This window comes from Engystomops pustulosus, chromosome 11 (assembly GCF_040894005.1).
Source record: "Engystomops pustulosus chromosome 11, aEngPut4.maternal, whole genome shotgun sequence".
Taxonomy (NCBI): domain Eukaryota; kingdom Metazoa; phylum Chordata; class Amphibia; order Anura; family Leptodactylidae; genus Engystomops; species Engystomops pustulosus.
In genome coordinates, this window is record NC_092421.1 from 87089732 (window position 1) to 87117264 (window position 27533).

Genomic DNA, 27533 nt, shown 5'->3' on the forward strand with positions numbered 1-27533 from the left:
GTGTATGGTGTATGTATGTATGTATGGTGTATGTATGGTGTGCGTATGGTGTATGTATGGTGTGTGTATGGTGTGTGTATGTATGTATGTATGTATGTATGTATGTATGTATGTATGGTGTATGTATGTATGCCGTACAGGACACCACATAAAGCCACGATCGTGGACCGGTGAGTGGATGTGACATTACACTAATCTCTTCGCCCCTGAACCATTTGCTCAGCATTTTATGGAGTCAGAAAACTCCTTCCATAGGATCCTGTCATTATCCCGGTTTATTTCCCGGCTCTTTGCTTATCTGGCGCCTGATGTGGTGTTATCGTGATTCGGGTATCCGGCAGCGCCTGTATCTTCAGTGTTTTGAGTAACTTTTTTGAGCGCCGCGGAGCTCAATATGTGCATTAAATTATTTCCTGGGCACGATTCCATCTCACGTTTGTGCCGGTAACATTGGACGTGTCCTTTGAGTTATCTGAATATTCTGAGAAATTATGGAATAAGCAAAAAATGTAATGGATCGCCACCATCATTATCTGCTCCTCGCTTACGCCCTTCACTTATTTGCTCTTTTCCAGGTTAACCCCTTCTGTCCCGTTTTGACATTCTCTGACTATAACCTCTGGGTAGTGAAATCCAATTTAAAGAAGGACTTTGAGCTTTAGCCATCCTGCTCCTCCTGGTTCATGAATACAATGTATTTGGAATCTAGTAGCTGGTGATGATGTAGCTGGTGGATTAACACCTTAAAGGAATCTACAGTCAAAAATCTGCTTACTTATTATAACCTGAAATGGATTCTCCCCTCATCCCTCTACAGCTTTAAAACTTTATTAAGTAGGGCGGCATGGTGGCTTAGTGGTTAGCATTACAGCCTTGCAGCGCTGGGGACCTGGGTTCAAGTCCCAGGGTCAACATCTGCAAAGAGTTTGTATGTTCTCTCTGTGTTAGCGTGGGTTTCCTCCAGTTTCCCCCACACTCCAAAATGCTCTATATAAATGTATGCTCTATATAAAGAATTATTCTCATTATTAAGTGTATATGCAACTTACCTTCACAGTTTTATAACCCAAACTAGCTTCTGTGAAATCCGGGGCTAAGGTTACTCCACACCCTGAGTAGCCCCGCAGAGCGGCCCCTCTGTGCGTCCATGCTCATTGTGAACGCAGCAGCATGGCTGCCCTGGTGCATCGCCCCCTAGAGGGGAGCTCTGTGAGTGCTCAAATGCTCCTGTTCCCCTATGGCTTTATTCGACTCTGGGAGCCACTATGCATGGACAGGGGTGAACCTTAATGTTTGTTGCCTGAGGAAACTATGCAATGGCGCCCACCTTTACCCCATTCTGTAAAAATATTTTTGGGTTGGGTAAATAGTGTGTTCTCCACGCAGTGTCTCATGCCCATGCTGGCATTGGATGCAAAGAGACATTATTTGTAAATGTCAGGTCCTGCTTTGTTGCAGGTGTCTGTGCCCCTGATGTTACCCTAGATCTTTCTCCAGGTGGTGCAGCCTGAAGCAAGAGGCTCAACTCGTCTCATGGCTGGTGCTCCCCTGCACATGGACACACAGGGGTCGGCTCTGCAGAGGCTACTCGAGGCATTTAGTAGCCTTAACCCTGGCGTCCACAGAGGCTACTTTGGGCATATGAAGCTGTAAAGTTACTTAGCATATACACTATATTGTAAAGGTATAGGAAAATAATCGAGGGCTTCGGAATATTTGGGGAATCTAACCAGTAAGTAGATTCCTGACTGTAGATTTTCTTTAATGACACGTGATGGAATGGTATGTTACGGTGTGGTTAAGGATGTATAGAGGGGGCTCGTGGGCCTAAAAAAATTGTAAAAAAAAAATCAAAATCAAAAATACATTGAAAAAAACATCAAAGTTCAAATTACCCTCCTTCTCCTTGAACAGGAATAAAAATAAAGAAATCAAACAATAAGCAATCAATCATAATTATATTAGGTGTTGCCGCATCCCAAAGGTCCCATTCAAAACATACATTTTTTAAAAAAACCTTAAACTTAACTTTAAAAAAAACAACAAATTTTTGAATCATTACTTTTTTTCCCGCACGTAAAAATGTGAAATTATTTTAATGAAAACTCATCAAAAGTTCAGACAATCCCCAAAAGGGAGTAAAAAAAAAAAAAAGCATAATGACACCTTACGCAGCTCCGTAAACCACAGTTTGAAAAAGTAATCGCCCTTAGAAAACGGAGACGCAAAGACTTTTTTTTTTATTTTGTTCAAAAGATTGAAAAAATTTTAAATGTAAAACCTGTAGAAATTTGGTATTTCTGTGATTGTATCGAAACAAAGAATAAAGCGGAGGCGTCACTTGGAGGGCACAGTGAGAGAAGTGAAACAAGATCCACAACAATGGCGCAGATCCGATAATTTGTAGATTTTTACTGTGTTGGGAATGTTTTCCTGCTTTTCACTAGGCGGCATGGAATATCACTTTCTGACACTCGGAAGCTTGTAACATAGTGAAAGGAAAAGTCCATTAACACTAATTTCGTGAATGTATCCATTCCCAATCTGCTTGGTACGCGAAGAGGAGAGGAGAGAAGCGCAAAGGATTCAAGTGCGAGGTCGATATATAAGTGAGAATATTCTAGATGTTCTGCTCACCTGGAGGAGATCTTGGAGGAAAGTTTATCAGGAAGACACAGGGAACGCGGCTCCCAACGTGGACGGTAACGGGAGCATCATCCGTGTAGAGCCACCCGTGATAACGCGAGAGGGCTGAGCGAGAGCCGTCCACTGGGGGCAGCGCGTTCTCCTAATTCAAATCACACTCGACAGGCAATCCCCTACTTAAGAACACCCGACTTACATACGCCCCCTAGATTTTGGTAATTTCCTGTACTTTAGCCTTAGCCTACAATAATCATCTATAACAGATATCACAGGCGTCTGTAATGAAGATTTAGTGTTAATATTGATTCTTATGTAAATCCAACATTTTTTAAATCCAATTGTCACAGAGACTAAAAAATATTTGGCTGGGATTACAATGATAAAATATACAGTTCCGACTTACATACAAACTCAACTTAAGAACAAACCTCCAGAATCTTGTACGTAACCCGGGGACTGCCTGTATTAGTAACATGCTATATTAAATCTATGTGTTGCGGGTCCCAGCCGGAGCCTTAACCTCATAAAGGCTCCGGTTCGGAGCCGAAACGCGTAGTTTTAATATAGAATCTTACTAATAAAGTGTGACTTGAATTAGGAGAACGCTCTACCGTGTGTGAACTTCTCTTGCGCAGCCCATTAACACTAAATAGACCTTCCCCTATCGTAAGGATTGCAATCAACCGACCCTTGACCCATCTCGTGGCCAAATGGAGAGGAGGCCGCACTGCTCTACGTTATGCTATATGAGAAAGTGGTTGGGGTTTTCTTTGCTCTTCTCAGCGCTCCCATAGGGGTTTGCCGTGAGAGCACTGCGCATGCACCACCAGCTCTCACTTGGCCCAGAGGTCTTCTGTTCTGTTATTATGTTGTCTCTAAGACAAATACAGAGAATTTTTTTGCGGTACCTGGAGTTTTTTACTTGATTCTGGGTATTTTTGAGCTGTTGATTCTAAAAACCCCTTCCATTCCTCCCTGGCAGCTCTACTCTATGAGATGTTAAGCAACAAGAAATACAGGCGGTCCCCTACTTAAGGACACCCGACTTTCAGACGACCCCTAGTTACAGACAGACCCCTGTGACCTCTGGTGACCTCTCTGGATGTTACTATAGTCCCCGGCTGCAATGATCAGCTGTAAGGAGTCTGTAATGAAGCTTTATTGATAATCCTTGGTCCAATTACAGCAAAAAATTTGGAAACTCCAATAGTCACTGGGACAAAAAGAATTTTTGGTCTGGATCTACAATTATATAATATACAGTTTCGACTTACATACAAACTCAACTTAAGAACAAACCTATGGAACCTATCTTGTATGTAACCCGGGGACTGCCTGTAACTGCAATGGAAGATCGGTCCTGTGCCGATGGGATCCACCTCTAATGGTCGATCATTGGAGCATCCGGAGGGACCTGATGGAAATCTCTACTCTACAGCCACAAAATATTCATCTCCATACGGATACTTCGTAAGGTGGTAACAGCCGATCTCCAAAAGTAGAGCCGAGTGTCACTTCCAGGATCAGGACCCCAAATGTACTTTAAAAACTGTTCCAACTCTTGAGGCACCGAGGAGCGAGCGCCCCGGTGTCACTTTGTTATGATTTTATAATTGGATGTTTTGTAGAGAATCTAATAATGATAATGATTGTGTGTACACAGCGAGCGCTCCTCTCTGCCTCCTTGTATTGTAAGAAGTCAGAGACCTCAGCCTGGCGTCTCTATGGCTCCTCACAATACAGAGACATCTGCCAGAGGTACTTACCTTCACTCACACATGTAATGTTCATACACAATGTAAATAATTAATAGAGATGAGCGAACATGCTCGTCCGAGCTTGATGCTCGGTCGAGCATTAGGGTACTCGAAACTGCTCGTTACTCGGACGAATACTTCGCCCGCTCGAGAAAATGGCAGCTCCCGCCGTTTTGCTTTTTGGCGGCCAGAAACAGAGCCAATCACAAGCCAGGAGACTCTGCACTCCACCCAGCATGACGTGGTACCCTTACACGTGGATAGCAGTGGTTGGCTGGCCAGATCAGGTGACCCTGGGATAGACTAGCCGCTGCCCGCGCTGCTCGGATCATTCTGTGTCTGGATGCCGCTAGGGAGAGAGCTGCTGCTGGTCAGGGAAAGCGTTAGGGTGTTCTATTAGCTTACTGTTAGGCAGGAGTGATTCTCCAAGAACCCAACAGCCCTTCTTAGGGCTACAATAACGTTCTACTTTTTTTATTTTAATTTGCATCTTTTACCATTTTGTGAGGAATTAGCAGGGGGACTTGCTACCGTTGTGTTTAGCTCTTAGTGGCACACATATCCATAGCAAAGACCGAAGTGGGAAAATTCAGTAGGGGTTGGATTTCAATTAGGCAATAACTCAGTGTCATCTCATCTGGCATAGTAGTGTGCTTCCTTTGATACTTGGCTAGAAAATAGCCATAGGAGAATACAAATAGCTTCTTGAAGCCTACAGTAGCGTTCTATATATTTGATTTCTGGTTGATCTGCTGGTGGCTGTAGTTTCTGCAGTGCATGTACTAGCCAATTCTGAGCAATTTGTAGTGAGACTTGCGACCGCTGTGTTCTGCGCTTAGTGGCGCACATATCCATAGCAAAGGCCGAAGTGGCAAAATTCAGTAGGGGTTGGATTTCTATTAGGCAATAACTTGGCTACTTGGCTAGAAAATAGCCATAGCAATAGGATAGGATTGTTTGGTTTTAAAAACTCAAAAAAAAAAAAAAAAACACACAAAAAAAAACAAAAAGAAGTAAAAAAAAAAAAAAAGTTATAACTCTCATTTTAAAAATGTTTAACCCGAGGGCTAGGGGTAGAGGACGAGGGAGGGGACGTGGGCGTCCAACTACTGCAGGGGTCAGAGGCCGTGGTCCTGGGCGGGGTGAGACACCACCTGCTGATGAGGGAGCAGGGGAACGCCGCAGAGCTACACTCCCTAGGTTCATGTCTGAAGTTACTGGGACTCGTGGTAGAGCACTGTTGAGGCCAGAACAGTGCGAACAGGTGATGTCGTGGATTGCTGACTATGCTTCGAGCAATTTGTCCACCACCAGTCAGTCTTCCACGCAGTCCACCCATGTCACCGAAATCCCCACTCCTCCAGCTCCTGCACCTCAGCCTCCTCCCCCCCAGTCTGCCCCCTCCCAGGAAAATTTGCCATTTGAACCGGCATACTCTGAGGAACTGTTTTCTGGACCCTTCCCACAGTCACAAACCACTTGTCCGGTTGCTGCTGAGCAATTTTCCGATGCCCAGGTTTTCCACCAGTCACAGTCTGTGGGTGATGATGACCTTCTTGACGTAGTGGAAGTGTGTAAAGAGGTGTCCGACGATGAGGAGACACGGTTGTCAGACAGTGGGGAAGTTGTTGTCAGGGCAGGAAGTCCGAGGGGGGAGCAGACTGAGGGATCGGAGGATGATGAGGTGACAGACCCAAGCTGGGTTGAGAGGCCGGGTGAACACAGTGCTTCTGAGACGGAGGAGAGTCCTCGACCTGAACAGGTTGGAAGAGGCAGTGGTGGGGCCAGACGGAGAGGCAGGGCCAGAGCTGGTGCATCAGCGCCACTGTCAACTAGTGAAGCTCCCGTGGTGAGGGCTCTTGCGGCGAGGGCTAGATCTTCAGAAGTGTGGAGGTTCTTTAAGGAAACACCGGATGACCGACGGACTGTGGTGTGCAACATTTGCCAAACCAGGCTCAGCAGGGGTTCCACCACTACTAGCTTAACTACCACCAGTATGCGCAGGCATATGAATGCTAAGCACCCCACTCAGTGGCAACAAGCCCGTTCACCTCCGGCCGTGCACACCACTGCTCCTTCCCCTGTGTCAGCTGCTAGTCAGCCCCCTGCCCAGGACCCTGGCACAAAAACCCCATCGTCGCCTCCACGATCCTCCACAGCATCCACCAGCGTTCAGCTCTCCATACCCCAGACGCTGGAGCGGAAACGCAAATATAGTGCAACCCACCCGCACGCCCAAGCCCTTAATGTGCACATCTCCAGATTGCTTAGCCTGGAGATGCTGCCCTATAGGCTAGTAGAGACCGAGGCCTTTCGCAACCTCATGGCGGCGGCCGCCCCTCGGTATTCGGTCCCCAGCCGCCACTACTTTTCCCGATGTGCCGTCCCAGCCCTGCACCAGCACGTGTCAGACAACATCATCCGTGCCCTGACCAACGCCGTTTCTGACAAGGTCCACCTGACCACGGACACGTGGACGAGTGCTGCCGGGCAGGGCCACTATATATCGCTGACGGCACATTGGGTTAACTTGGTGGAGGCTGGGACCGAGTCTGACCCTGGGGCTGCTCATATACTGCCGACGCCGAGGATTGCGGGGCCTACCTCGGTCCAGGTGTTTCAGGCCTACTATGCCTCCTCCTCCTCCCACCCCTCCTCCACCTCCTCCTCCGAACTACCATCCGTGGGCACGGCGCCATCAGTCGGTAGCTCTAGGCACAGCAGCAGTGCCGTCGCTAAGCGACAGCAGGCGGTGCTCAAACTGCTGAGCCTAGGCGACAAAAGGCACACCGCCCAAGAGCTATTACAGGGCATCACGGCGCAGACTGATCTGTGGCTGGCACCGCTGAACCTCAAGCCGGGAATGGTTGTGTGTGACAACGGCCGTAACCTGGTGGCGGCTCTGCAACTCGGCAGACTGACACATGTGCCATGCCTGGCCCATGTGTTAAATCTGATAGTGCAGCGTTTCCTCAAGACATACCCCAATCTGTCTGATTTGCTCACGAAGGTGCGCCGCATCTGTGCGCATTTCAGGAAGTCCAGCCCAGATGCTGCCACTCTCAGGGCAGCGCAGCGCCGCCTCCAACTGCCCGCTCACCGACTGTTGTGCGACGTGCCCACGAGGTGGAATTCAACACTGACCATGTTATCCAGAGTTTACCAGCAGCGCAGAGCGATTGTAGACTGCCAGATGTCAACTTCCACCAGAACTGGTAGTCAGGTCAGTCAGCTTCCTCAAGTCTACAATGAGGAGTGGACGTGGATGTCTGATATCTGTCAGGTGCTGAGTAACTTTGAGGAGTCAACACAGATGGTCAGTGGCGATGCCGCCATCATCAGCCTCACCATCCCGCTGCTTGGCCTGTTGAAAAACTCTCTGGTCAGCATGAAGTCGGAAGCTTTGCGCTCGTCACAAGAGACGGGGGAAGAATATTCCCTTGTTGATAGCCAAAGCACCCTGAGGTCTGTTTCTCAGCGCATATCGGAGGAGGTGGAGGTGGAGGAGGATGAGGAGGAAGAGGAGGAGAATGTTGGCGAGACACAAGAGGGGACCATTGTTGAGTCCTTCACTGTTCAGCGTGTATGGGCAGAAGAAGAGGAGTTGGAGGAGTTGGAGGAGGAGGAAATGGACAGTCAGGCCAGTGAGGGGAGTGAATTCTTACGCGTTGGTACTCTGGCGCATATGGCAGATTTCATGCTAGGCTGCCTATCCCGTGACCCTCGCGTTCAAAGAATTTATTCCAGCACCGATTACTGGGTGTTCACTCTCCTGGACCCACGGTACAAGCAAAATCTTTCCACTCTCATCCCTGGAGAGGAAAGGAGTGTGAGAATGCATGAATACCAGCAGGCCCTGGTGCACAAGCTGAAACAGTATTTCCCTTCTGACAGCGCTAGCGGCAGAGTGCGTAGTTCTGCGGGACAAGTAGCGAGGGAGAGTAGGCGAGCAGGCAGCTTGTCCAGCACTGGCAAGGGTACGCTTTACAAGGCTTTTGCCAGCTTTATGTCACCCCAGCAAGACACTGTCACCTGTCCCCAGTCTCGGCAGAGTAGGGCTGATCTTTACAGAAAGATGGTGAGGGAGTACGTAGCTGACCATACCATCGTCCTAAATGATCACACAGCTCCCTACAACTACTGGGTTTCAAAGCTGGACATGTGGCACGAACTGGCGCTGTACGCCTTGGAGGTTCTTGCCTGCCCTGCCGCTAGCGTCTTGTCCGAGCGGGTTTTCAGTGCAGCTGGTGGCATCATCACCGATAAGCGTACACGCCTGTCGACTGACAGCGCTGACAGGCTGACGCTTATTAAAATGAATAAAGGCTGGATTTCTCAGAATTTCCAATCTCCACCAGGTGAAGGAAGCTCAACCTGAATAATTGATCCACTCCTCCTCCTCCTCCTCATTTTCCTCCTTCTCCTCCTCTTTGTACAGTAAAGCAGAGGAAAATGGCTATTTTTTGACAGGGCCCACTGGCTCTTGCTATAGTACTTCATGCATTTAATTTTTCTGGAGGGCCACCTACCCGGTCCTCTGTTTGAAACAATTTTTGTGAGTGCCACATACAGGCACTCAATCTATTCCATTTTTCTGGAGGGCCACCTACCCGGTCCTCTGTTTTAAAAAATTTTTGGGACTGCCACATACAGGCACTCAATCTATTCCATTTTACTGGAGGGCCACCTACCTGCTCCTCTGGTTTGAAACATTTTTGGGACTGCCACATACAGGCACTCAATCTATTCCATTTTACTGCAGGGCCACCTACCTGCTCCTCTGGTTTGAACAATTTTTGGGACTGCCACATACAGGCACTCAATCTATTCCATTTTACTGGAGGGCCACCTACCTGCTCCTCTGGTTTGAAACATTTTTGGGACTGCCACATACAGGCACTCAATCTATTCCATTTTACTGCAGGGCCACCTACCTGCTCCTCTGGTTTGAACAATTTTTGGGACTGCCACATACAGGCACTCAATCTATTCCATTTTACTGGAGGGCCACCTACCTGCTCCTCTGGTTTGAAACATTTTTGGGACTGCCACATACAGGCACTCAATCTATTCCATTTTACTGCAGGGCCACCTACCTGCTCCTCTGGTTTGAACAATTTTTGGGACTGCCACATACAGGCACTCAATCTATTCCATTTTACTGGAGGGCCACCTACCTGCTCCTCTGGTTTGAAACATTTTTGGGACTGCCACATACAGGCACTCAATCTATTCCATTTTACTGCAGGGCCACCTACCTGCTCCTCTGGTTTGAAGAATTTTTGGGACTGCCACATACAGGCACTCAATCTATTCCATTTTACTGGAGGGCCACCTACCTGCTCCTCTGGTTTGAAGAATTTTTGGGACTGCCACATACAGGCACTCAATCTATTCCATTTTACTGGAGGGCCACCTACCTGCTCCTCTGGTTTGAAACATTTTTGGGACTGCCACATACAGGCACTCAATCTATTCCATTTTACTGGAGGGCCACCTACCTGCTCCTCTGGTTTGAAAAATGTTTGGGACTGCCACATACAGGCACTATCCAAATTAAATTGTCTCCATAGCAGCCTCCACACGTTGTCTCCATTGCTACCTCCAAAAGTCGTCCATATAGCTGCCTCCATACATCGTCCCTTTATCAAACGAGCTGTGTCAGGCAGAAATTTGGGTTGTTTTCATGGATTCCACATCAAAGTTGTTAACTTTGTCGCCACCCTGCTGTGTTATCCACAAAATATACTGGCAAACTTTTACCATTTAGGGATATTATTTCAGCGCTTCTTGCGCATCTGTTTACATTCCCCTCACCCGGCATATCCTAAACTTATAAGAACGCTACTACACTTGATCTTATACAAAAGGTTCTTAGAAGTGCTGTTTGGGGAGTAGCCTAGAGACAGGGGCTTGGATTGGCGAAAGCTCGCCTGGCAGCGGAGCGCCAGCTCCATGCGCATCATGCGCTTCTTGCGCATCTGTTTCCATTCCCCTCACCCGCCATATCCCAAACTTATAAGAACGCTACTACACTTAACTTGGTGCAGGCTGGGACCGAGTCTGACCCTGGGGCTGCTCATATACTGGCGACGCAGAGAATTGCGGGGCCTACCTCGGTCCAGGTCTCAAAGGCCTACTATACCTCCTCCCACCCCTCCTCCACCTCCTCCTCCTCCGAATTACCATCCGTGGGCATGGCGCCATCAGTCGGTAGCTCTAGGCACAGCAGCAGTGCCGTCGCTAAGCGACAGCAGGCGGTGCTGAAACTGCTGAGCCTAGGCGATAAAAGGCACACCGCCCAAGAGCTATTACAGGGCATTCCACATCAAAGTTGTTAACTTTGTCGCCACCCTGCTGTGTAATCCACAAAATATACTGGCAAACTTTTACCATTTAGGGATATTATTTCAGCGCTTCTTGCGCATCTGTTTACATTCCCCTCACCCGGCATATCCTAAACTTATAAGAACGCTACTACACTTGATCTTATACAAAAGGTTCTTAGAAGTGCTGTTTGGGGAGTAGCCTAGAGACAGGGGCTTGGATTGGCGAAAGCTCGCCTGGCAGCGGAGCGCCAGCTCCATCCCAAGATCCAACTAACATAGTTGCAGCACCTTTAATCTACTACTAGTTCACTGCCTCCATAATAATAATAATCTTTATTTATATAGCGTCATCATATTCTGCAGCGCTTTACAAATCATAGGAAACAAATACAAATGTAATGTAACAGAGCACAACATTTGTATGGAACAACAGGAGTGAGGTCCCTGCTCGCCAGAGCTTACGGTTTATGAAGATGATGGGGTAACACGAGGTAAAAGAATATTTAATGGTCAAGCCATTCTTCTTAGGGAATAGAAAAAAATATAATAAATGGAATTGCTGTCGCTTGAACCACTCAGCCGTCATCTTATATACCAGGTCCAGGGTGAATGGGACTGCAGAGAAGTCTGGTGCCTGTTGGTTGCTGGATAACAGATGGGAGGACGACACAGGACGGGTTAGTAGAAGAGTTAAAACTTCATGCAGTTAATGAGTGTTATAGGCTTGCCTAAAGAAATGGGTTTTAAGAGCACGTTTGAAACTTTGGAGGTTAGGTATTAGTCTGATAGTCCGGGGCAGAGCATTCCATAGAATTGGTGCAGCTCTAGAGAAGTCTTGGAGACGCGAGTGGGAGGTCCGCACTAGGGTAGAGGTTAATCTAAGATCACTGGCGGATCTAAGAGCACGGGTTGGGCGATAGACTGAGATAAGAGAGGAGAGGTAGGGGGGTGCAGCATTATACAGAGCTTTATGGATGAGGGTTATTATTATTTTAAACTATTCGAAAGGAGACTGGCAGCAAGTGCAGCGACTGGCATGAACTGTAAGCATACATGGTCCCCTTATCAAACGAGCTGTGTCAGGCAGAATTTGGGGTTGTTTTCATGGCTTCCATGTTAACTTTGTCGCCACCCTGCTGTGTAATCCACAAAATATACCGGCAAACTTTTATCATGTACCGATATTATTTGAGCGCTTCTTGCTCACCTCCTTTGGTTCCTCTCTGCCACCCATTGGTTTGAAGCCTGAGTCCATTTAGGGTATGTCGCCATGCCACTCTCTAGCCTGCCGCTGCTGCCGCTGCCTCTGCATGCCGTCCCCTATAGTGTCAGGGTCAATTATTGGATGTTTTAGATGCTATCTAGCTTCATTCTGTCACTCTGTCATGGCCATGCTGTTGCCCATAATTTTGGCATAATGGTGCGATTATGCAGCCTCAGAGGCATCCATGCATGCTGCCCCTGCTGTTTCCTGTCCATTTCCGTGGTGTTTCCATCCTTTTCTGAGGTTCCCAGGTGTTTGGCCAAGCTTCCCTGTGCAGAGCCTTGGTCCCCTTGAAAAATGCTCGAGTCTCCCATTGACTTCAATGGGGCTCGTTATTCGAGACGAGCACTCGAGCATCGGGAAAAGATCATCTCGAATAACGAGTACCCGAGCATTTTAGTGTTCGCTCATCTCTAGTAATGTTCATACACAATGTAAATAATTAATAATAATAATAATGATGTTAGTTTTTTCATGCACATAGTATAAAAGGTTATTTCTAATTATCACTGAACAACAGAATGTATTAATACTTAATTTTTTCTCAAAATCACAGTAGTTATTTTCTGGTAAAGCAACATCATATTAGTTATAATAATATACATAGGGGGCAGTATTATAGTAGTTATATTCTTGTACATAGGGAGCAGTATTATAGTAGTTATATCCTTGTACATAGGGGCAGTATTATAGTAGTTATATTCTTGTACATAGGGGGCAGTATTATAGTAGTTATATTCCTGTACATAGGGGGCAGTATTATAGTAGTTATATTCCTGTACATAGGGGGCAGTATTATAGTAGTTATATTCTTGTACATAGGGGGCAGTATTATAGTAGTTATATTCTTGTACATAGGGGGCAGTATTATAGTAGTTATATTCCTGTACATAGGGGGCAGTATTATAGTAGTTATATCCTTGTACATAGGGGGCAGTATTATAGTAGTTATATTCCTGTACATAGGGGGCAGTATTATAGTAGTTATATTCTTGTACATAGGGGGCAGTATTATAGTAGTTATATTCTTGTACATAGGGGGCAGTATTATAGTAGTTATATTCCTGTACATAGGGAGCAGTATTATAGTAGTTATATTCCTGTACATAGGGGGTAGTATTATAGTAGTTATATTCTTGTACATAGGGGGCAGTATTATAGTAGTTATATTCTTGTACATAGGGGGCAGTATTATAGTAGTTATATTCCTGTACATAGGGGGCAGTATTATAGTAGTTATATTCTTGTACATAGGGGGCAGTATTATAGTAGTTATATTCCTGTACATAGGGGGCAGTATTATAGTAGTTATATTCTTGTACATAGGGGGCAGTATTATAGTAGTTATATCCCTGTACATAGGGGGCAGTATTATAGTAGTTATATCCCTGTACATAGGGGGCAGTATTATAGTAGTTATATTCCTGTACATAGGGGGCAGTATTATAGTAGTTATATTCCTGTACATAGGGGGCAGTATTATAGCAGTTATATTCCTGTACATAGGGAGCAGTATTATAGTAGTTATATTCCTGTACATAAGGGGCAGTATTATAGTAGTTATATTCCTGTACATAGGGGGCAGTATTATAGTAGTTATATTCTTGTACATAGGGGGCAGTATTATAGTAGTTATATTCTTGTACATAGGGGGCAGTATTATAGTAGTTATATACCTGTACATAGGGGGCAGTATTATAGTAGTTATATACCTGTACATAGGGGGCAGTATTATAGTAGTTATATTCTTGTACATAGGGGGCAGTATTATAGTAGTTATATACCTGTACATAGGGGGCAGTATTATAGTAGTTATATTCCTGTACATAGGGGGCAGTATTATAGTAGTTATATTCCTGTACATAGGAGGCAGTATTATAGTAGTTATATTCCTGTACATAGGGGGCAGTATTATAGTAGTTATATTCCTGTACATAGGGGGCAGTATTATAGTAGTTATATTCCTGTACATAGGGGGCAGTATTATAGTAGTTATATTCCTGTACATAGGGGGCAGTATTATAGTAGTTATATTCTTGTACATAGGGGGCAGTATTATAGTAGTTATATTCCTGTACATAGGGGGCAGTATTATAGTAGTTATATTCCTGTACATAGGGAGCAGTATTATAGTAGTTATATTCCTGTACATAGGGGGCAGTATTATAGTAGTTATATTCCTGTATATAGGGGACAGTATTATAGTAGTTATATTCTGGTACATAGGGGGCAGTATTATAGTAGTTATATTCTTGTACATAGGGGGCAGTATTATAGTAGTTATATTCTTGTACATAGGGGGCAGTATTATAGTAGTTATATTCTTGTACATAGGGGGCAGTATTATAGTAGTTATATTCTTGTACATAGGGGGCAGTATTATAGTAGTTATATTCCTGTACATAGGGGGCAGTATTATAGTAGTTATATCCCTGTACATAGGGGGGGGGCAGTATTATAGTAGTTATATTCCTGTACATAGGGGGCAGTATTATAGTAGTTATATTCCTGTACATAGGGGACAGTATTATAGTAGTTATATTCTTGTACATAGGGGGCAGTATTATAGTAGTTATATTCCTGTACATAGGGGGCAGTATTATAGTAGTTATATTCTTGTACATAGGGGGCAGTATTATAGTAGTTATATTCTTGTACATAGGGGGCAGTATTATAGTAGTTATATACCTGTACATAGGAGGCAGTATTATAGTAGTTATATTCTTGTACACAGGGGGCAGTATTATAGTAGTTATATTCCTGTACATAGGGGGCAGTATTATAGTAGTTATATTCTTGTACATAGGGGGCAGTATTATAGTAGTTATATTCTTGTACATAGGGGGCAGTATTATAGTAGTTATATTCCTGTACATAGGGGGCAGTATTAGAGTAGTTATATTCCTGTACATAGGGGGCAGTATTATAGTAGTTATATTCTTGTACATAGGGGGCAGTATTATAGTAGTTATATTCCTGTACATAGGGGGCAGTATTATAGTAGTTATATTCCTGTACATAGGGGGCAGTATTATAGTAGTTATATTCCTGTACATAGGGGGCAGTATTATAGTAGTTATATTCTTGTACATAGGGGGCAGTATTATAGTAGTTATATTCTTGTACATAGGGGGCAGTATTATAGTAGTTATATTCTTGTACACAGGGGGCAGTATTATAGTAGTTATATTCCTGTACATAGGGGGCAGTATTATAGTAGTTATATTCTTGTACATAGGGGGCAGTATTATAGTAGTTATATTCTTGTACATAGGGGGCAGTATTATAGTAGTTATATTCCTGTACATAGGGGGCAGTATTATAGTAGTTATATTCTTGTACATAGGGGGCGGTATTATAGTAGTTATATTCCTGTACATAGGGGGCAGTATTATAGTAGTTATATTCCTGTACATAGGGGGCAGTATTATAGTAGTTATATTCCTGTACATAGGAGGCAGTATTATAGTAGTTATATTCTTGTACACAGGGGGCAGTATTATAGTAGTTATATTCCTGTACATAGGGGGCAGTATTATAGTAGTTATATTCTTGTACATAGGGGGCAGTATTATAGTAGTTATATTCCTGTACATAGGGGGCAGTATTATAGTAGTTATATTCCTGTACATAGGAGGCAGAATTATAGTAGTTATATTCCTGTACATAGGGGGCAGTATTATAGTAGTTATATTCCTGTACATAGGAGGCAGTATTATAGTAGTTATATTCTTGTACACAGGGGGGAGTATTATAGTAGTTATATTCCTGTACATAGGGGGCAGTAATATAGTAGTTATATTCTTGTACATAGGGGGCAGTATTATAGTAGTTATATTCTTGTACATAGGAGGCAGTATTATAGTAGTTATATTCTTGTACATAGGGGGCAGTATTATAGTAGTTATATTCCTGTACATAGGGGGCAGTATTATAGCAGTTATATTCCTGTACATAGGGGGCAGTATTATAGTAGTTATATTCCTGTACATAGGGGGCAGTATTATAGTAGTTATATTCCTGTACATCGTGAGCAGTATTATAGTAGTTATATTCTTGTACATAGGGGCAGTATTATAGTAGTTATATTCCTGTACATAGGGGGCAGTATTATAGTAGTTATATTCTTGTACATAGAGGGCAGTATTATAGTAGTTATATTCTTGTACATAGGAGGCAGTATTATAGTAGTTATATTCTTGTACATAAGGGGCAGTATTATAGTAGTTATATTCTTGTACATAGGGGGCAGTATTACAGTAGTTATATTCCTGTACATAGGGGGCAGTATTATAGTAGTTATATTCCTGTACATAGGGGGCAGTATTATAGTAGTTATAATCTTGCACATAGGGGGCAGTATTATAGTAGTTATATTCTTGTACATAGGGGGCAGTATTATAGTAGTTATATTCCTGTACATAGGGGGCAGTATTATAGTAGTTATATTCCTGTACATAGGGGGCAGTATTATAGCAGTTATATTCCTGTATATAGGGGGCAGTATTATAGTAGTTATATTCTTGTACATAGGGGGCAGTATTATAGTAGTTATATTCCTGTACATAGGGGGCAGTATTATAGTAGTTATATTCCTGTACATAGGGGGCAGTATTATAGTAGTTATAATCTTGCACATAGGGGGCAGTATTATAGTAGTTATATTCTTGTACATAGGGGGCAGTATTATAGTAGTTATATTCCTGTACATAGGGAGCAGTATTATAGTAGCTATATTCCTGTACATAGGGGCAGTATTATAGTAGTTATATTCCTGTACATAGGGGGCAGTATTATAGTAGTTATTTTCTTGTACATAGGGGGCAGTATTATAGTAGTTATATTCCTGTACATAGGGGCAGTATTATAGTAGATATATTCTTGTACATAGGGGCAGTATTATAGTAGTTATATTCTTGTACATAGGGGGCAGTATTATAGTAGTTATATTCCTGTACATAGGGGGCAGTATTATAGTAGTTATATTCCTGTACATAGGGGGCAGTATTATAGTAGTTATATTCTTGTACATAGGGGGCAGTATTATAGTAGTTATATTCTTGTACATAGGGGGCAGTATTATAGTAGTTATATTCTTGTACATAGGGGGCAGTATTATAGTAGTTATATTCTTGTACATAGGGGGCAGTATTATAGTAGTTATATTCCTGTACATAGGGTGCAGTATTATAGTAGTTATATTCTTGTACATAGGGGGCAGTATTATAGTAGTTATATTCTTGTACATAGGGGGCAGTATTATAGAAGTTATATTCTTGTACATAGGGGGCAGTATTATAGTAGTTATATTCTTGTACATAGGGGGCAGTATTATAGTAGTTATATTCTTGCACATAGGGGGCAGTATTATAGTAGTTATATTCTTGCACATAGGGGGCAGTATTGTAGTAGTTTTATCTTGCACATAGGGGCAGTATTACAATTGTTAGGTTTTAATCAATAATCACCAGTTTTTATTTGCTTGCCCTCTCTATGCAGTAACATGTTTGTACATTGTATTATTGTTGTTATAAATTATCGTAGCCACTTACCAGGGAGTTTTATGTTCCAACCAAATCTGGAGCAGAGTCAACATTATCTCTGGGAAAACAAGAACAAAGCTGAGCGCCGCCGTCGCTGGTGTCTTTGTGTGTTCGCGGTTTATTGGTAGCACAAAGACTTGTACAAGTAATTCTATGAATCGAGCACAGGAGTAATTTGGGATTGATTATACTATTCTGCTGCGGGGCTGCAGACCAATTTTCTTTTGCACTTTGCGTCCTGCTGGGTCCTGCCGCAACTTTATGTTCACAAAATGCACTTTCATTTTGGAGATTTTATTGAATTTTATTCTTTTTAGGAGCAGTGAAATCTCAAAGAATAAGTTGGAAGACACTTTATAGAAGTCTGTTGTGCCTTAAAGGGGACACCTGAGGTCAGTGATTGGCTGCGGCGATCACATGATGCTGATGTGATGTCATCTTATACGGAGGTTATCAGCTGTTTAGTAATCCTGCCCATGTATAAGACAGTCTGGAGCCCCTCCTCCTATTTTGGCTTAGTACTTTGGAGCAATTGCATAGTTTTTGGTGCAAGACCCTCTGATTGGACAATAGCTTTTTGTCGCACCAGTCTTGCCGTTGATAAATGTGCTACAAGGTGTTTCATTATGGAGTTCCATTTGTTGAATTTGTATCCAGCCTTCAGCCTGAAGTTCCATGGATGGGGATGGGGGGTGGCGAGGGTTGTTAGGGCATCTGTGTTTTCCACAAACTTCAGGAAGTCACTTGTTCTGACATCATAAGCCAGGTGCCAGTCCAAGTAGGTCACAGATTGAGTGACATGTGTCCCATGACCCCTCTCCCCCCAGCACTTCAAATTGGGCACATGTTCCATCGACTACAAATACTTGCCCCTTGCCTTTATTGACACCATTTTCCGGTCTGAGTCTCTGCTAAACCGGGTGTATTGGGTTAACTGCAACCAACTGTTGGATATTTGGCCACTGTACATGGGTATTTTTTGGCCATTTTAAAGTGCATGTATATGTTAGTGTTTAAGAGGTTGGTCACTCCCTTACTTAAGTTGCCATTTGTCTTTACTGCCTTGTGTATAATTCTTGAATGTCCATCAATTATTTCAGCCATCCTGCTACTTACTTTTGTATCCTCCATGCTCCTTTCTTTACATCTCTGATCTCTGCTGAATAGGAGGAGCTGTAGCAGCACAGAATGACTTATCCTCACCCTCCTCCATCTCCTTGTCTCTGTTAGGATGAGAGGAGAAACAGTGATGTCACATTGACATCCTGAAGCATTGAAGGTGTTTGTAGAGTGTAGCAGGCTGAGAACGGGGTAAGGCTGCAGCCTTAAAAGGAGGCAAAGACAGATGTATATACAGGCGGTCCCCTACTTAAGAACACTCGACTTACATACGACCCCTAGTTACAAACGGACCTCTGGATATTGATAATTTATTGTACTTTAGTCCTAGACTACAATAAACAGCTATAACAGTTATCACAGGCGTCTGTAATGAAGCTTTATTATTGTTAATTGTCACAGAGACCAAAAAAGTTCTGGCTGGGATTACAATGATAAAATATACAGTTCCGACTTACATACAAATTCAACTTAAGAACAAACCTACAGACCCTATCTTGTATGTAACCCAGGGACTGCCTGTATACATGCAGAAACTTGTCTAATAAAAGATATTTATTGAAATGTGGCCAACCCCTTTAGATATATAAACTGAACTGTTTAGTGTCGTCCTAAATTCCAGCCAAACCAATAACCGAGCACTAATCGCAGTATAGAAAAATCAGCCCTGCCCCCTGCTTCCTTGCAGGCTGATTTGCATATACATGAACAGATGATAATTTCTGCATGTAATTACCCCAACAGATATTTAAACTCCTGTTAAATAACCCAACCTATTGGTTTTGGAGGCCATTTTGAATCAGTAAAACTCCCTTTAAGACACAAAGAGTAGATCAACATTTTGGCTTTCAGTGATTGGATACAATAGTTAGCGGTGGCCTCCACTCCGTCAGTAAGTGTTATTTACCCGGAACATCCCCTTTTTTCGGCATCCCTCATTATACAGCCGGTATCGGCAAATGTAGAGATTAATCCCAATTTGTCTTTTTGCATAATTACAATGCGAAAACATTCTCAAATATCAAGAAAACTCCAGACTCCGCTAACATCCGGTGACCCACGCAGTTTGTCTTTCTCTCCACATCGGCCGCTCTCAGATCTCTCATTATTGAGAACAATAATTAACATGATAAGTAAATATCAGCTAATTTTGTAATTAGATGCTTGAATGCGGAGACGCCATCTGCACACAGAGCCTAAAGCACAGACTTGGTTTTTTTGTCTGCGCCATTCTGCAAGAAAATAAAGTTTGATAGCGGATATTAAACGTCGGGCTGTTACAAAAAGACTAAAAAAACGAGATAATCTTACAACAGAACTTACGTACAAATATAGAAATGCAGATGTGTGACTAGAGGAGTTGTCTGGGATCTCTATTACCCATGTATCACAGCGCCCTACATAGTATAGTGGTTCTGTCTGATATTACAGCTTAGCCCACATTACTTGTATTGGGCAGAACTATAACTAAGCAAGGGGTAGCACGGGTGGCTCAGTGGTTAGCACAACAGCCTTGCAGCACTGGGGTCCTGGGTACAAGTTCCATCCAGGTCAACATCTTCAAAGAGTTTGTATGTTCTCTCCGTGTTTGCGTGGTTTTCCTCTGGGTCCTCTGGTTTCCTCCCACACTCCAAAAAATACTGGTAGGTTAATTAGATTGTGAGCCCCATGGGGACAGGGACTGATTTGGCAAACTCTGTAATCTGTGAACGCTATATAAATAAAGAAAGTATTATTGTTCAGCTATGTGTAGAATAGTTGATAATCAGTTGGGTCTTGGTTCTCTGCCACTATTAACACTTATTCTCTGTAGCTGGAGCATTTGCACCTCTGATCCATTCAAAATGGAAAATGTTGATGAACTTAAGGTTCCCAATTTTCTGGGGGTTGCACCCCAGTGATCTGACACTTATTCACTGTCCTCAGCATAAGGTTTTATTTATACTGGAAATGCAGATCTGTAAGCTCCACCCCCGAGGAACATCCTAACTTGGAAAAATCTGGTGGAGCCTAGGATGGCTCAATTTTTCAGAATCCACAATACTTTTTGATGTCATCATCTACAGTGATACTTGTCCATCCTTCCTTTGTGGCAGGGGGGTCTTTCCCCTTCAATAACAGCTTATTTGTAAGGCTAGACCAACCACACTGTGGACTTCTACTGGCCTCTCGACTGACTACTATTTGCAAACATAAATGTGATGACAATATGAAATCTCACCGGCCAAAAGCCTTTCTTTTAGGTATATTATTCCTTCATCAAACACCTTCTGCATGATTCATTTCTGCTGGTTTTGTTATATTTAAGGGCCATCGACCTCCGTCCTCTACATTAGGCTTCAGGCATTTGCAGAACACTTGGCTGGTTGAAGGAACTGATCAGCGTTCAGCAAGAAGAGTCACCAGAAACTATTTTCATTGTTAAAAGGGTTGTCATAGGATGATGTCCAGTCGGGGAAGAGATTGAACAGAAAAATATCAATGTCTCAGCTTTTATTCCTCCTCTGATCTACATGTTCTTAAGCATGATCATCATGACCATGGGAGATCAATGGGCCTCTATTGTGTTGGAGCCTGGGGCCACCAGATGTTCTGGTCTAGATATTTGACTGGTCAGTCTGACCCTAATCTCTGGGCATTGGTTTGTGTGTTAGAGAGGGTCTTAATGACCATGGGAGGTCAATGGGCCTCTAGTGTGTTGGAGCCTGGGGCCACCAGATGTTCTGGTCTAGCTCTTTGACTGGTCAGTCTGACCCTAATCTCCTTGGTTTGTGTGTTGGAGAGGGTCATAATGTCTATAGGAGGTAAATGGAGGCACATGATGCAAGGCAGCTGGGGAAATTATGCAAACTAGTCATCCTCCAAAGGGGAGAAGAAAGCATCTATCTCTAGTATCACCTATAGGTAGATGCCCTTTCTATTTCCTTAGCATGAGCCGATATCTATGGAAATCACCCAATTTGTAGACAGAGCTGGGTTAGAGCTCTGGTTGACTAGGTTGGACATCTTTAACAAAGCTCTTGGAAACCACTTGGTATCTGAAAGTTACCTACAGGTGACACTACAGCATATTCCCTTAGAGAGGACAGTAGCCTACCTCCGATCTACGCGTTCTTAAGTGGGATCCATTATAAATGTGATGTAATTTTGTTCCCAGTAAAAAAAAAAATGCCACATTACCCAAACATTGCCACATTACCCAGGAACCAAGTGTAAGTGTTACCTCTGCTAACCATAAGCTGCCACCTGATGCCTTTCCATTGACCACAACATTCATATGCACCTTATAGAGAGGAGTGAAGGAGCTGTAATATTATGCAAAAATAAATTACATCTTGAGATTTTTTTTTCCATATTTGGGGTCAAGGAGGATTTTTTTCCCACTTTGTACCTATTAGTATCATCCCTGTAGGTATATTGGCCTCCTCTGGATCATCGCTCTAGGAGTATTGTTTGGACTTTCTGATGGGTGCACAGCCCCGTGCCGGCCCTCTCTGCCACCTGGTACCACCCACTACACACATAAGAGAAGTAATAGCCAGAAACTGTGACTTTATCAAGGTATATATGCCAGCACAAGCCTTTAGAAGTTCTCCCCAATGTGTCTGTTATAACCTTATCTTCTATGATACTTTGATACTCTGTGCATCGATGTAATGAGGTCCTGCCATTTCTTCCGACTTAGAAATAGTTGAATATTTTACATAAACAAACAAATCTGGATCATAATTTTAATAATACTTCTCTATGGTTCCATGTCTGGTCTGAATAAATTGACAACTGGTTGTTACCATTTTGCAGGTGTGTCCTTACATAGTCGGATGCTCTCCAATCCAATCCTTACTTTATTATTATTATTTCCAAGGTTCTGTCCAATCAGTGAGGGGTTCACATACATTACATTAAGACAAGAACAAATGCAAATACAAATACTACAGGGATCAGGAGACAAGTGGGAGGACCCTGCCCCCGAGGGCTCACAATCCATATGGGAGGGAAGATGGAGACTCAAAGTCTTTAACTGTAAGTGTAGAAAGTGTAAAATTTGTAGAAAACAGTAACACTCACTTGTTCCCGAAATTGTTACTTAGTGTTACTTAGTTGCGATGCAAATGTTTACCAAATCTGAGTTTTGGCAGGTCACTTTTAAGATGACGAGCTTATTCGAGGGCTGATCCTTAGTGCCAGGTGGTGGGGCCTCGCGTTTGGCGTTGCACAGCATATACTGTAAAATAATTTCCCGAGCATGTAAGTGGAGATCATATGTCAGCAGTGGATGCCAGCCGGCGCTCCAGTGCTCTCCAGCAGTGCTTGGCAGTGGGTATCCATAGGGGTAACACCATCATATTAATTACGACCTAGCCGATAAAAATCACTAATGGATATCCACAGCAGTTACACAATTACAGCTGCTGAGCAGCGGTGGCTTTCAGGATACATCAGACACAATGTCCGGCAGGAGGGATCTGCAGCAATATTGGCGCGGTGTTGGGATGTACTTAATCTTTAGACCCTTTCGTGCTAAACTCACGGCTTCTTTCCCTCATTTGTGCCAATGGAAATTAAGTTAAATGTGTTTTACAATGTAGGAGAAGCTACGTGGATGTGCCTGAGAGTCACTGAATTTGCTATTAGTTGATTATAATTCTTATTAATAGACATTGAATCTGTTCATGAAGAGTCATATCAGTATTCAGCCAAAATTCAGACTGGCTTCCCTATATACCCATCCAGAACTGTTCATTCGGCACTGCCGGGCTTGGTCTGCTTTGGCACATTATGGCCGACACCCCATAAGGTCATAGGAAATACACACTAATAGATGTGAAATCTGATTGTCCACTGCATGGCTTCTAGTGTGTTGTAGCCTGGGCCACCAGATAATCTAGTCTAGTTCTTTGACCCTTGACCCTAGGGTCACCCAAATAGTTCACCCACAGAAACCAATTTGTAGATATAGCTCTGGTTAACTAGGTTGGACATCTTTAAAGAAGCTCTTGGAAACCACTTGATATCTGAAAACTTCCTTAAGCTGGTAGTACTGAGTAATTTCCTTAAAGTGGAGAGGAGAATTGGTTGTCTCAATAGGGAAACATAGTTCTTAGTATGTTAATATTAAGGTTTAATACCTTATGTGTAAGTAGGAAACGGACAGTTTGACTACAATGTTAGCATTGTAAGAAGGTGCCTTAATCCTAACCCTAATGTAAGAAGGTGCGTTAACCCTAAACCTAATGTAAGAACGTGCCTTAACCCTTACCATAATGTAGGAAGGTGCCTTTACCCTTACCCTAATGTAAGAAGGCGCCTTAACCCTAACCCTAATGTAAGAACGTGCCTTAATCCTAACCCTAATGTAAGAACGTGCCTTAATCCTAACCCTAACGTAAGAAGGTGCCTAAACACTAACCCTAATGTAAGAACGTGCCTTAACCCTAACCCTAATGTAAGAAGGTGCCTTAATCCTAACCCTAATGTAAGAAGGTGCCCTAACCCCAATGTAAGAAGGTGCCTTAATCCTAACCCTAATGTAAGAAGGTGCCTAAACACTAACCCTAATGTAAGAAGGCGCCTTAACCCTAATCCTAATGTAAGAACGTGCCTTAACCCTTACCATAATGTAAGAAGGCGCCTTAACCCTAACCCTAATGTAAGAAGGCGCCTTAACCCTAATGTAAGAAGGCGCCTTAACCCTAGCCCTAATGTAAGAAGGTGCCTTAACCCTAGCCCTAATGTAAGAAGGTGCCTTAACCCTAGCCCTAATGTAAGAAGGTGCCTTAACCCTAGCCCTAATGTAAGAAGGTGCCCTAACCCTAATGTAACAACGTGCCTTAACCCTTACCCTAATGTAGGAAGGTGCCTTAACCCTAACCCTAATGTAAGAACGTGCCTTAACCCTAACCCTAACGTAAGAAGGCGCCTTTACCCTTACCCTAATGTAAGAAGGCGCCTTAACCCTAGCCCTAATGTAAGAAGGTGCCTTAATCCTAACCCTAATGTAAGAAGGTGCCTTAATCCTAACCCTAATGTAAGAAGGTGCCTTAACCCTAACCCTAATGTAAGAACGTGCCTTAACCCTAGCCCTAATGTAGGAAGGTGCCTTTACCCTTACCCTAATGTAAGAAGGCGCCTTAACCCTAGCCCTAATGTAAGAACGTGCCTTAAACCTAACCCTAATGTAAGAACGTGCCTTAACCCTAACCCTAATGTAAGAAGGTGCCTTAATCCTAACCCTAACGTAAGAAGGTGCCTAAACACTAACCCTAATGTAAGAACGTGCCTTAACCCTAACCCTAATGTAAGAAGGTGCCTTAATCCTAACCCTAATGTAAGAAGGTGCCCTAACCCTAATGTAAGAAGGTGCCTTAAGCCTAACCCTAATGTAAGAAGCTGCCTAAACACTAACCCTAATGTAAGAAGGTGCCTTAACCCTAACCCTAATGTAAGAAGGTGCCTTAACCGTAATGTAAAAAGGTGCCTTAACCCTTACCCTAATGTAAGAAGATGCCTTAATCCTAACCTTAATGTAAAAAGGTGCCTTAACCCCTACCTTAATGTAATAAGTTGCCTTTGGATAAGAAATGTATAATAGATGCAAATGCATTATAAATTAAGAACAATACAGAACTCATATCTTACTCCGCAGACCCAGGGCCCATTGCTGCTGAGTACTTACGGAATTTTATTGACGTGAAGTGTTAATGCTTTGTATATTGTCTAACAATGGAGGAACAATGATATCACCAGATTTTGTAGATAAAAGCCTTGTCTTCTTGCTGTTATTTAGCCGCTTCTTTGGAGACATCATTGATTGGTGTTGATGAATACATTATTCAGATATCTCCATAAAGAACACCCATTTACAATGTCACCGTAGAGACAGCGTATCGGGAAACGTTGTTTCTTCTTTTCACTATTTTCTGACAAAACATTTGTTTCCGTCAAGACGGTAATGTTCAGTAAATCCATTGTAATATATTGCCACATGTCAAACCTTGACCTCAGTTCCTCAATGAATGTGGACCTTTACTACTTTATCTGTATGATGGACTGTATTGTTGAGATTCTCCTCAATTTTTGATCAGTGTCCATACATGTTTCCTAAATCCTATATTCAGTAAGCAATCACCTGTGATCGGCTCTAACAGGAAACAGGAAGTTACTCTTGTAACTTCCTTCCTGATACTGAAGAGGAAACAGAGGTAACTGTAGTCTTGTGGCTTAGAGATGACTTTATTGACTGCTTGTAATGCCCAAATGTACCCAATATTTGGTTTGTGCAAGTTCAGAAACGCTGAAGTGTGGTCCAAAAGTAAACATGTAGCACAAATATTGGGTGTCATTGCCAATCAGAGATCTATACTCTAAGAAATATGTGATGTAAGTAGAAAAAAAGGGTTCTTCAACCCCAACCCTACTTCAAAGGGCCATATTTAAGTGGGAACATATGTTTATTCCTACTCTTCTCATTGATTTGGTTAGCTATACTTGCCAAGAAGGTAGAAGAACCATATTGTTGGTCCCTGGCATCTTGCTCTTCTCTCTGGTCACAACCACTGGGTAAATTTTTCCGTTCACTGCAGTTCTCGTCTCTAGGGGTTGTGTTTTCTTTTTCCTTTTGTGTTGGTCCACAGGTCATAATATTGACAGGGTCAGAGAACACCTTTCTTGTCCGCCTTCACCAATCCCAGCCGATCCATGGTTATATAGCAATTTCCCGCAAAGTAAGGTGCCTGAGCATGGAGGTTCCTATTCTGCTAGATCTTGTGAAGGACCTCAGCTCAGGACCTACATCTCCGTATCTCATTCCTGTTCTTGTGTTGTTTCCGATGACCCCGGTTGGTCTTGTCTACCAACTCACTCTGACCTTCTTGACTGCTATAGAACTCTACCTGCCCCGACATTGGCTCGTTCCAGAATATTCTTGCCTGACTCTTGCTCATTATAAGGTCTCCTGGGTATTCGCATGGATTACACGGAGAGGTGGTGACCTTATGACTTCCTCCCAGTTAAGTTCAGATTCCAGTCTAGAATTAAAAGGTAAAACCAATGACTTCTCTTTCTTCTTTAATATTAATAAAATGTCCAAAACAATAAAGTAGGAAAAGCCACTATGGCTACGTATTAAATACTGAGTTTCTTGAGTGCTGGGGATTGTGCAGAAGCTCGGAGATGCTTTGTGCATAGAAGATATATCTCCAATGAAAGAAGCTTGGAAACTGTATTCAGCAATAAATAAGGAAACGTAAAGTCTAGAGGAGAAGAGCAGCGTCTCCAGAAAGACTGTGCAAAATTTATGTTACAGTCAGAGGAAACATTGAAGAGCCGCCAAACTTTGGAAAGAAGTAATTAAATATAATTGAATGTATATTTTTATATGGTGTTTATCTCGCTCACTATTTGGACATTGGTGGCTTATTCTGGAAATATGCTATAAATTATTTATTAATGTGGAGAGTCGCAGAACTACATACAGTTTTCGGCTAAGAGTACATTCACATCACACTTTTGTTGTATAGGCTCAGTGTATACACCAGAAAGCCCCCAACGAATACATTGAGCATCTATAGATATGTAATGGCAGACAGTGGCATCCTTTTACCTTCATCTGATCAGTATACGTCCCATAATGAAGATTCAACCTGCTCTCTCCTGATAAGTGATGTTTACCCCCAGTGGAGGCCATAACAGCCTATGGAGGACGGATGCAAAGTATTGCATCCCTCCCCAAGCCTCTGCTTAGCGTACACTCAGGGAGGTTCCCAGTGAAATCCCTCCATGAGCGGCTGCTCAGCAGAGGCAGGGGGAGGAATACAATACTTTGCATCCATCCTCCATGGGCCTCCGCTGAGTGCACATCACTAGGGGAAATACC

At 43.1% G+C, this 27533-nt stretch overlaps 1 protein-coding gene and 1 long non-coding RNA gene across 5 annotated transcripts in view; one reads left to right on the forward strand and one right to left on the reverse strand.

Annotated features, from left to right (window-relative positions):
* LOC140105838 (uncharacterized) overlaps positions 1 to 18751 on the reverse strand; it is a 101049-nt gene extending 82298 nt beyond the window's left edge. The window contains exons 1-2 of the long non-coding RNA XR_011850652.1: positions 18656 to 18751; positions 17549 to 17597 (exon numbers count right to left, since the gene is read on the reverse strand). This is a non-coding gene — a long non-coding RNA (uncharacterized lncRNA). The remainder of the gene's footprint in view (positions 1 to 17548; positions 17598 to 18655) is intronic.
* Positions 1 to 27533, forward strand: part of CRTAC1 (cartilage acidic protein 1) — a 503192-nt gene that overhangs the window by 154323 nt on the left and 321336 nt on the right. The window lies entirely within an intron of this gene.